Source organism: Mustelus asterias, chromosome 8 (assembly GCF_964213995.1).
Source record: "Mustelus asterias chromosome 8, sMusAst1.hap1.1, whole genome shotgun sequence".
Lineage (NCBI taxonomy): Eukaryota > Metazoa > Chordata > Chondrichthyes > Carcharhiniformes > Triakidae > Mustelus > Mustelus asterias.
In genome coordinates, this window is record NC_135808.1 from 72,372,445 (window position 1) to 72,384,897 (window position 12,453).

Here is a 12,453-nt window from a genome sequence, read left to right on the forward strand (position 1 = left end):
ATGTGAAGGCGTGCATACCTCGAACTGGAACCTAAGCAATGGTGTGGTGTCAAATCATTCCACCATAGGTGTGTAGCTGTAAAACTACTTGGCGCAATTTTAACCCCTTTTAACTCCCTTTTGGAGTTTCCAGCTCCCGGTGTGTTTTGCTGGCATCATTGAACTGAGATGTGGCTCGGAAATAATCAAGAATATTTTTTCAGTTGCAGTGTCACAGGTCAGGTTATCGGACTGTTGGTGTGCTTTTGTCTCCTGCAATTCCATTCCATCTATTCTATGTGTGACCAGAAATCTCAGTCCCTTTTGCTAGTTTGCAAATGTCCCACATCCAATCATGTCATAGAAATCGTAGAAGCACTACCGTTCAGGCCATTCAGCCCATCGGGTCTGCACCGACTCTCCAACGGAGCATCCCGCCTAGACCCTATCCTCATAGCCCCACGTATTTACCCGGCCAAATCCCCCCTCACCTACACATCTTGGGACACTGAGGGGCAATTTAACATGGCCAATCCACCTAATCTACACATCTTGGGACACTGAGGGGCAATTTAACATGGCCAATCCATCTAACCTACACATCTATTGTTTGATTCACTTTTTCAATCGTTAACCATCTGTTATGCCAGTACAAAATCTCTTCCCTCTCACCTCCTTTTCAAGCTGGAAGTTGTTTTTCCTGTTCACTTTCATAACTAGTTCAGTGATCTACGTTTTGACGTTTCTATAGTCCTAGACTTGTATAGCCACTGCTTTTAACAATATTACCTGTCTTCCGGTGATAAGGTCCCCAAGCCACAGATGGTTGTCCCAGCTGTCGATCTAAAGAAAATAGAAACTTGGATGTTTTAGAACTTTGGCACCCCTATATCCTCATATCCGAATGAATTAGCCCCAAGGGATCCGGAAAGGCTATTCAGCAATGCATTATCTACCTTGTTTTAGAATTATATTTTCAATTTGATGGACAAAAAAATATTGTGGTGGAGATCCACTGCAGGTTAGCCAAGGACTGAGATGTTGCTATCAAAGTGAGAGAAATTGCAAACCCCTAAAATAACTGAGGCTGTATTTGCTTTTGCAAGTGAGATGTCTCAAAATAAGTTCAAAAGATCATGTGACTGGCAGATCTTTCCATATCCTTTGTGATCCATTGTCTCTGAATTGGGAAGTGGATTCTTTTTTGTGCTTTTGTTAAATATGAATCAATTGTTTTTCACCCTTACTTGGCAAGGAATGGCTAAAACTGTGCCACCTAATCTGGGCATTTTCTTTCCAAATATATTTTAAAAGGTGAAGTCAAAATCAGAAACAGATTCTTTATTTGAATTATTGATTTTCAGGAGATAAGTACCAACTTTGTTAGTATCATCTGATGTTAGCCTTAATGTATTTATTACAAGCTTAGGATCAACTGTGGATATCTTTTCTTGGTCAACAGTTGATCCGATTAGTAGATCTGACATTGTTATCTATCAACTTCAGCTCCTAATCAGGAGCATCCCTTTGGCTCTGAACTGGTTTTCCTGACTCGTATATTTCCTAATGCTTTTCTTTGTTGGAGAGAGAATAGTGCCAATGTTTTGAGTCAGCTCTGATGAAGAGTCGCACTGACTCGAAACGTTGGCTCTATTCTCTCTCCACAGATGTTGTCAGACCTGCTGAGATTTTCCAGCATTTTCTGTTTTTGTTTCAGATTCCAGCATCACAGTAATTTTCAGTTATCTTCGTGTTTTCCTTTATTATTGGTCTTAGAATGTGGGCATTGCTGACAAGGTTGGCATTGCCAATCTTTAATTACACTTGAGGCATTGATGGTGGCTCACCTTTTGAAACTGCTGCAATCCAACTGGTGAAATGCTGTTAGGTCGGGAGTTCCAAGGTTTTGGCTCAGTGACAACGAGGGAATGGCAACATACACCCCCAAGTCAGGATGGTGTACCACTTAAGAAGCAGATAGACGTGGTGGTGTGCTCATACACCTGCTGTCCCTAACCTTTGAATTATGGAGGTCACGAGTTGTGTGCTCCTCTAATCTTATTAAAGGCAGATCGAGAAATACTGGTGGGTGAGGCTAGCATTGAATCATTAACCAGCTTAATTTAACAGTTAGTCTCGAAGCAGAGTTACAGATTCATTTAGAATCATAGAATCCCAACAATGCAGAAAGAGGCCATTTGGCCCATCGAGCCTGCACTGACGACAATCCCAGCCAGGCCCTGTCCCCTTAACCCCATGCATTTACCCTGCAAGTTCTCCCTGTGTCTGCATGGGTTTCCTCCGGGTGCTCCAGTTTCCTCCCACAGTCTGAAAGACATGCTGGTTAGGTGCATTGACCGGAACAGGTGCTGGAGTGTGGCAACTAGGGGAATTTCACAGTAACTTCGTTACAGTGTTAATGTAAGCCTTACTTGTGACTAATAAATAAACTCTAACTTTTTACTTTTTGTCTCAGGATTTTTATTCCTCCTGCTTACTACCAGAGGAGAGGCCTGTCTGAACAGCCTGGCCAAGTGCCAAAGACCAGTGCCTTCCAAACACACTGGGTGTTGGTTGTTTTTTCTGAGGAAGAGTTACATTCCACTCCACATGAACTCTGTTTTTCTCTCCAGACCCACTGAGTATTTCCAGCACTTTGTTTTTATTTCAGATCTCCAACATCCTCTGTGTTTTGTTTTTATTTTAGTTGCTTATTGGCTTGCGAGAAACCTAACATTCACGGTCTTTGTGGGGAATGAGCTTCAAAGGTGTTTCATAATCCCCTAGAGGTGGTGGAATGGTGGTGTGTGTGTCCGTGTGTGGGGGAGGAGGGGCAGTTGGGTGGTGGGAGTAGTTGTGCGTGTGTAGGGAGGTGCGGTTCTGTGTTGAGGTATGGTGGGGTGGTTGTGTGTGTGTGGGGGGGTGCGGTTGGGTGGTGGGGTATGGTGGGGTGGTTGGGTGAGGAGGGGCAGTGGGGTATGGTGGGGTGGTTGTGTGTGTGTGGGGGGGTGTGGTTGGGTGGTGGGGTATGGTGGGGTGGTTGTGTGTGTTGGGGGAGGAGGGGCAGTGGGGTATGGTGGGGTGGTTATGTGGGTTGGGGAGGAGGGGCAGTGGGGTATGGTGGGGTGGTTATGTGGGTTGGGGAGGAGGGGCAGTGGGGTTTGGGTGGGGTGGTTATGTGGGTTGGGGAGGAGGGGCAGTGGGGTATGGTGGGGTGGTTGTGTGTGTTGGGGGAGGAGGGGCAGTGGGGTATGGTGGGGTGGTTGTGTGTGTTGGGGGAGGAGGGGCAGTGGGGTATGGCGGGGTGGTTGTGTGTGTGTGTTGGGGGAGGAGGGGCAGTGGGGTATGGTGGGGTAGTTGTGTGTGTTGGGGGAAGAGGGGCAATGGGGTATGGCGGGGTGGTTGTGTGTGTGTGTTGGGGGAGGAGGGGCAGTGGGGTATGGTGGGGTGGTTATGTGGGTTGGGGAGGAGGGGCAGTGGGGTATGGTGGGGTAGTTGTGTGTGTTGGGGAGGAGGGGCAGTGGGGTGGTGGGGATGGTTGTCTGTGTGTGTGAGTGTGAGTGTGTGTGTGTGTGGCGGGTGTGCGATTGGGTGGTGGGTGTGATGAGGAGATGGGTGTGTGTCATTGTGGTTGCGTGGTGGTGTGGTGGCAGAGTGTGGTTGTGCAGGGGTAGTGGTGTGGTAGTTAATGGGGTTTGAATGGGGTGGGGGTGCTGTGGCTGTTGTCGGGGGTGACAATGGGATTGTATTGTCCATCTGCCTGGTTTCTGCTGGTGAATCGAGTTAAAATCATCCCCACAACTCTAACTATCTGCTCTGTGCTTGGCATCATATTTGCTAATCGGTAAGAGATAACGGCCTCTGTGTTTATCATTTTTGCATGGTGGAGTTCAGCACAGTTTCACACCAGTGATGTGAGTGAGGAACTACTTGTGAAGTCATTGAATTCCCAGGATTAGATGGAAACCCTAATTCCCGACAATTTTGTTTGTGAATAAACTGCAGGAGGGAGGAGATACTGCAGATTTGGCTTTCTTTGCACATATTTCCTGTCAGTTAGTGGTGAAGTTGTATTGATGAGAGTTTAGTCATTGTCCACAGTCCAGACTGTCCTATCCATCTGGCTGGATGAGACTCTGTGGGATTACATGGATCCCATGGGAAAATTGCTTTTTTTGGGATGGTGGGAAACTTGAAATCAATGAAAAATCCAAAAGATATGCTGCGTTTTCCTGGAGTCGGCAAAATTAGAAGGAGTAACTGGAAATCTAAAACAGAAGCAAGAAATATTAGGAATATACAGCAGGTTAGTCACTGACAAGAAGGACAAAAAGACATCCAGCTATCTTTACTCAGGCCCCTTAACCCCTTAACTGCCTCCATGTGATTGGTATCTCCATTCCTTTTCATAGAATCATAGAAACCCTACAGTACAGAAAGAGGCCATTTGGCCCATCGAGTCTGCACCGACCACAATCCCTCCCAGGCCCTACTCCCATGTCCCTACTTTTCTCTCACTTCCCCATTGGAATGGAATAGGCCATTCAGCCCCTCAAGTCTGTTTTGCTTTTCAGTTAAATCATGGCTGCTCTGCATCACAACTTCTGTCTTGGTTCCATATCCCTTAATGTCCAGACCTAATGAAACATTATCAATCCAAGATTTGAAATTTTCACTTGAGCCAGCCTTGACAGCCTTTGGGAGTGAGTGTTTAGATCGCCACTGGTCTTTGTGTGAAGTGTTTCCTGATATCATCCTTCAATGCCCCAGTTCCAAATGCAAGTCTATACCCCTTGATCTGGTTCCCTCACCAGAGGAAATAGTTTCTCTTTATCTACCCAAGCAATGATTTACACCATCATCTTAAACACCTCAGTTCGCTCTGCATTAATTTTCTACATTTTCTGCCAGTTTTTCACGCAAGGTTGGCACAATGGTTAGCACTGCTGCCTCACATCACCAGGTACCTGGGTTCAATACCTTGGGTGACTGTCTGTGTGGAGTTCGCACTGTCTCCTCCAAATGGTCTGGTTTCTTCCTACAGTCCAAAGATATGCAGGTTAGGTGGATTGGCCATGCTAAATTGTTTCATACTGTCTCAAGACACTAGGTTAGGGGGATTATTGGAGTAAATACGTGGGGTTACGGGGAATAGGGCCTGAGTAAGTTAAAAAAGGTGGCTTGATGCAGACCCGATGGGCCGAACGGCCTCCTTCTGCACTGTAGGACATCTATGATTTTAAATTGTAACAATGGGGAGCTGATGGCCGAGTGGTATTATCGCTAGACTATTAATCCAGAAACTCAGCTAATGCTCCGGGAACCCGGGTTCAAATCCTGCCATGGCAAATGGTGGAATTTGAATTCAATAAATAATATCTGGAATTAAGAACCTGCTGATGACCACGAAACCATTGTCAATTGTCAGAAAAACCCATCTGGTTCACTAATGTCCTTTAGGGAAGGAAATCTGCCATTCTTACCTAGTCTGGCCTACATGTGACTCCAGAGCCATAGCAATGTGGTTGACTCTCAGGGACAACTAGGGATGGGCAATAAATGCTGGCCAGGCAGTGATGCCCCTGTCCCACGTATGAATTAAAAAAAACTTAACTCGCATTAACTATTTTTGTGATCATTCCTATTGATAATGCTGTGCTGATTCGGAAATCTGGACATCTATTTGTTGCGTCCACTATACTGGGACCCTCCCGAACACATTTTATGTAGAATTCTTACAAGTATCCAAGAGAGGAAATTAGCCCCCTTCCTTCTTGCCAATCAGTATAGCTTAGATTTAAGCCCAAACAGTAGAATTAAAATTAGGGTGCAATAGTCTTGCTATCTGTGGTTTAGCATTTCAATGTATTGAAACCTAGCTATCAAAAGCCTAATACTTTGCATTAACCATAGATCCAAACATCAAGTCAGAATGATAACTAGATGCTAATCTTAAATAATTATAACTTAATACCAAACCAATAAAGATCAAGGCCCCAACATGTGTAGCTTGGCTTATTTTCAAATTGAAGTCTAATGCTGAAAATCTGTCAGAACTTGGCTCTGATACTAAATGTTCCAGAGAGTTAAACTTTGGGAATTTAACTCTACTGATTCATCCGGCTAAACTGTCTGCCTTTTATTCACATAAAAAGCTGGTTCATCCTTTTATCTTTCAAGCATATTATAAAATGTGGAAAATGTGAAGAGTTGGGGAGGGAAGCTGAAAATTTCAAAAGGTAAAAGCTGTCTTTCATGATTGATTGCAGACACTTAAGGTCGATGGCTTAAATGTATGGAACATGGCATACTTCCATCCCAAAGTGGATTTATTGCATTCATTCACCATATGCAGTACACATTGATCGTGTTTGAACTACACTGGTGTTCTGATCAGGATCAAACTCCGTCACAAATAACTTAATGAGCATGTTTAATTTGACTTTTTCATCAATCAAACACAACTCAACACATTCTGTTTAACACATATCCCTTCATGTGTTTCATGTTCTCTGCTCTAGTCAAGCCCCAGGCAAGCATCCGTTTAAATGAATCAAATATTTGAGCCTGATTCTGCTTTGAGAAATTTTCCAACTGAGGGAAGCTTAGCCAGTTGGTTACTGAACAACCTACAGTATCTGTCTGACAATATTCCCTCCTGAAACACATTCTCACACACCTCCCTGCAGTCCACTCAGTCACCCTGCTTCATGAAGAATGTCATGGTTATGATTAGTAATTGTTGCAGGGAAATCTTGCTGAAAACGGCGAGAATATCCTAGGTACTGTTGAGAAAGTCAGTCCCGCTGTCCAGCTGTGTGTCAACTCATTCTTGTGCCCTGCCACTGCTATATTACAATTACTGAGCATTTGGCACACTGGGTCAAATCCAGCTCAATCTCAGCAGTGACCTCTCGCAGATTAACACAATTGCTCAGTTATTCCCAACCATAGTATTGTAGCTCTCTTCATCCTGATTCCTATCTCCAGCCAGGAGTTTCGCATTACAACCTCAGCCCCAGTTTTGAACTGTAATCCTGCAGCTCCTTTGCCTCCATCCCTTCCTACTTGGCTCAAACGTTGCATAATTTTTTTCAAGTGTATTGCATGTGGACTGGAGACAAAAATCGCAGGATGGCTATGCCAAAATTATTATTCATCATGTCACGGTCATCCTTTTACCTGTCTCACTGCAGTCTACAAACTTTTGTTCAACTAGATCATATTCCTCAAGATTGACAGATGATTAAATTGCTAACTGTTTAATCCTTGTTGTCATAGAAAGTATTGAATTGGCAGCAGTATTTATTCCTGGATATAATTTGGCTCTATTCTGTCCTGCTCTGTCTGATCATTGGGCTGGTTTTGGCTACTTTATTCATTCTTTGGGTGTGAACACCACTGAACGCCAGCATTTAACGTCAGTTGTGAGTTGCCCTTAAGAAGGCAACAGTGGGCTGCCTTCTTGAATAATACAGTCCATGTGGTGAAGTTACGCCCACAGCACTGTTAAGTATGGAGTCCAGTGACAAAGAAGAAATTGCAATATATATATCCAAGTCAATACAATGTGTGACTTGAAAGCTGATACTTTGTCCTTCCAGGTGAGTGGAGAATGAGGCCAGGATTTTCCAGATCCTCCCATGGTAGGTTTTCCCATGGTGGATGCGGTCAGTCATTGCCCGCAGGATCTTCCGGTCCCACCAAAGGGCATTTCCAAGGCATACCCGGGCCACTGCCGGGATCCCATCCTGGTTGATTTCAGCGGGAGCGGAAGAGCCCACCGGTGGGAAGGACTAGAAAATCCCACCCAGAAGGTTTGACAGATACTGCCAAATACGTTTTAGAAAGCAGCTCCAGTGCATTCTGTAGATGCAGCTTGAGGTTCTAAAACTGTTTACAAGACAAGTTGCTGAAAGTTGTAGGCTGATAAGTCACAATGAGGGAAACTGGTAGTCTGGGATGTGAGGGAACAGAGCAAGTAACTGCAAGTCTCTTAGAGAGTCACCTTCAGCACAGAAGGAGCTGTTCACTCATTGTACCCATGCTGGTTTGAGACTAATCCAACCTTCTGGTTCTTGTTCCATTGCCCAGTTGGATACGGCACCTCAGGTTCATATCCAAGCATGTTTTAAATGCATTGAGGGCTTCTGCCTCTCTTTCAGGCAGAGCTCCAAATCTCCACCACCCTCGAGTTGAAAAAATGTTGCTTCACAACTCCCCTTTAATCAGCTTTTCACCAATTATTTTAAATCTATGCCCCTTGGTCATTGGCCTCTCTGTTATCAGAAATATCCTTTCCTAGCCACGCCGTCTTGGCCCCTCTCATGATCTTATACACCTCAACTGAATCTCCTATCAGGTTCCACTGTTCCAAATGAAACACGCCCAGCCTAATCTATCATTTTACAGAACTAAGATTCTTCATTCCTGGCAACCTAAGTCATAAATCTCCTCTGGTATCCTCTCCTATGTAATCACATTCTTCTTTTAATGTAGTGAGCTGAACTGCACACATTACTCTAGCTATGCTCTAACTAGTGTTTTATATGTTTTAACATCACCTTACTGTTCTTATATTCTAGGCCTTGGCCAATAAAATGAAGTTTCTTGTATGCCTTCTTGACCACCTTATCTACCTGTCCTGCTTCAGAGATCTGTAAATATTCATTCCAAGTTCCCTCTGTCTCCCCTACACTTTTCAGAAGCCTACCATTTATTGTGTATGCCTTGCTTTGTTTGCTCTCCCCAAATGCATTAACGCACACTTCTTTGGATGGATCATTCAAATTGCCACTTTTTTGACTTCCTGACCAGTCCATTCAATCAGCAGTTTCCGCCTTTCTTTCGCACTCTCAATCACACTTTCAATCTTTGCATCAGCTGCAAACTTCTCAATCATGCCCCTTACATCCTAAGTCTAATTCATTGATGTACACTGTGATCAACAAGGGACCCAGTACTGAGCCCTGTGAAACCCACTGGAAACAACCTTACAATTTGCCCCTTTCCCTTGGACTCCATGAACTTGTATTTTACCAATCTATCTTCTGTTCCACAAGGAAAAAAAGGAATAAAACGGAGAAATAAGAATACTGGACGGAACTATGTTTTTTCCTTCTGGGACCTTGTTAAAATTACATCAAAAAGATTAACCCTCCTTGTTACCTCTCAAAAAATTCAATCAAGTTAGTCAGACATGATCTTTCCTTCCCAAATCTATGCTGACTGTACATCATTCATTGTACCCCTCTAAATGACAATTATGCCATCTTTCAGAAATGTTTCTGATAATTTGCTCATTACCAAGGCTGGGCTGTCTGGCCTTATTCCCTCTTTAAACAGTGGTACAACGTTAGTGATCTTCTAGTCCTCCGACAGCATGTCCATTGTTATGGTTCAGGTAAGAAAGTCCAAAGTGTTTTATGGAACCCACCTGGATCATTAGTTTTGCACCTTGAATTTGAGCATGATATGTTTCACTTCAGGTACGATTCTATTGACCCACCAGGGAGCTTTTATCAAACAAAGTTTAATTAAGAATACAGTTAACATGCATGGAAAGAAAATTAGCAATAACTTTTATAAATTACAAACAAAAATGAAACAACCAAGATAATGTTATAACAAATATATCTAAAATGTCCCAATCAAACAAAAATTTCCCATGGGCAAAAGAACCCTTTCCACAGGTTTAACACAGCAAAGACTTGTACTCACGTGATACTCGGACTGAAACCTTTGATTGGAGAATTGAAACCCTGACTTCTCAGCCTTGTAACTGCTAGCAACCCTCTGGATACACCCAGAACAGTTTGAAGTCAGAACAGCTTCCCAGAACTCCAGGGAGAGACTTTGGTCAAGCCACCAACAGCAGATTTTCTACTCCAGGAAGGCAAGAGGCCTTGCTTTCAGCTAATCAGCAAAGTTTCCAAAACCAGAGAAAGAGAGAAACACTTCTTTTCAGCTTGATGTCCCTTCTAAACTAAACTGCTGCCATTCAAACAGAAAATGAAACCTTAAATTCACTAGGAAGGAAAAAACGACTGTCCAGAACTCATGACCTTCCTTCTAACAATGCAGGGTTATAAAAGATCCCAAAGTAAAAATAAACAAACCCCATTTAAGTAGCAATAAAAGGACTTCTACAAACAACTCAGCAACAATGACATGAACTGAGGCTGGGAGAGCTGCAGAGAGCATGTTAAAAAAAAACATTTCTTAAAGGTGCACTAATGTTACACTATGATCAAGGAGAAGTGGAAAATTATTGTAAGAGCTATCGCTATTTTTCCTCTTGCTTCACTTAAGCTTGGGATACATTTTATCTGGGCCTGGTGATTTGCCCACTTTCAAGAATGCTCAACATCTTGATATTTCCTCCCTTACTATGTTTATCCCATGCAATATTTCACACTTCTTAACTACAATATCTGCTTTGTTCCTCCTGCTGTGAAAGGGGATCCAAAGTATACATCGGGAACTATATTCGCCTCTTGTGCTTCTGCACACAAATAACCTTTTGGTCTCAAATTCTTCTCTTAATTATCCTTTTGCTCTTTATGTATTTATAGAACATCTTTGAATTTTCCTGGATTTTACTTATAAATATATTACCATGCCCTCTCTTTGATTTCCTAATAACTCTTTTAATTTCACCCCTGCAACTGCTATATTCTTTTAGGTTTTCTGTAGTATTGAGCTCTTACCTGACATAAGCATTCTTTTTCTTTTGTCTTATGCTGCTCTGTATTCTCTCTGACATTCAGAGGGATTCTAGATTCGGGAGCCCCACCTTTTTTCTTTGTGGGGACTTATTTATTCTGAACCCTCTTCAGCTCCACCCTGAATGGCTTTGACCCTTCAAGAAGCTCTTTTCAGTCATCTCTTGCCAAATTACATCTCAGCTTAGTAAAATAGGTCCTTCCTCAATTTAAAATTTTACCCTTGATCTATCTTTGTCCTTTGCCATTGTTACATTATGATCAGTACCACTAAAATGCTCCCCTATTGATGTCCTTCCCATCTGCTCAGATTCTTCCCTTAAAAAAGTCCAAAACTGTTCTCTTGTTGGCCTCTTCTCTTGTTGGCTGTTTTACATACTGATTAAAGAGTTCTGTTGAATTCAGTTGAAGAATTTTGTGCCCTCTGAATTTATCCCAGTTAATATTAAGCCAGCTGAAATTACCATTCTGTTTCAGTATTTTGCAGCAATTTGCCTACATACCTGTTCATTGATCTCCCTCTGACTGTTTGGGGGTCTACAGTAAGCACCCAGCAGTGTGATTGCCCCTTTTGTTAGAATGGTGAGGACACAGAAATAAGTGCAGGTTAGAGAGGATGGAATTGGTGTCAAATCAAGACAGAGAGGTAAATAAAAATAGGGAAAGAATAATTAGACAGAGAGAGAGAGGAAGACAGAACAGAGACAGAGGAAACGTTTTTTTAAAAAGTTGCTATCTTAAAAAATCTCAAATAACTTTAAGGAATGAGACAGCACAGTGTAATTTTCAGTATCAGAGATGTTGGGTGGGATTTTCCAGTACCCCCGTGGCTTGTTTTCTGGATATCGATTGGCTGCCAGAGGGATCTTCCAGTCTTGCCAATGTTTAGTGTTTTGCTCAGGGGCCCGTGGGGAACTACCTTCAGAGGGACCAGAAGGTTCCGCTGGTAGGAAGGACCGGAAAATCCCGCCCAGTTGACTCTAAGTAATTAACACCTATCACATCATTAAAATACTACCTGGGCTGAAGTGGACAAGCCTGAACTGTTTAGTTCATAGTTACCTTGCAGATAATGCTATTTTTCTGCTGTTCCATGCATTCCAGTGGTGAGCCAGGCAGTGAGTAAGCAAGTTTGTGTAGCTAAAGTTGGAACGGAGCAGCTCTGACAGGAAATTTGGATTCTGCCTTTAATCTCCTATTTGTCCTTGCCTGAAGCATTTGTCAATAAATGAAGGTCAGCATCATTAGCCTTGTTCATTAATTTGCCAGTAAATATGCCCGGTCCCTCCTCCTGGTGGGATCTTCCAGTACCACCGAGACAATGAATATTTGAAGGGTTTGACACATGCGCCATGGGTTGGAAAGTTCAGCCGTATGAACTTCTAATCCACCTCCAATCCCAACTCTGTAATGGTAAAAAGTAACAACTTAAAACCTCAAACGGGTCATATTCCAAATGGTTACATGCTGAAACTTAAGAATGGTTCAGCTGAAGGGAGTCAATCAACTCATGGCTCATCCTTCCTTCAAAACCGATGATGATCTTCCGCAACCCTGCCCAGTATAGTGGTTGTTTCATGTGTGTTCTGAAAGTCTTTGCCTTCAGGTCTGTGGTGATTGTCCCTTTAAGGGCATCACAGCAGCGTGAAGGTCACCTGGTCTGGGTGATCAATCAGGACTCAGTGGGGAAAAGTTAAAATTTATTTATTTGTGAGTGTCTCAAGTAGGCTTGCTTAATACTGCAATGAAG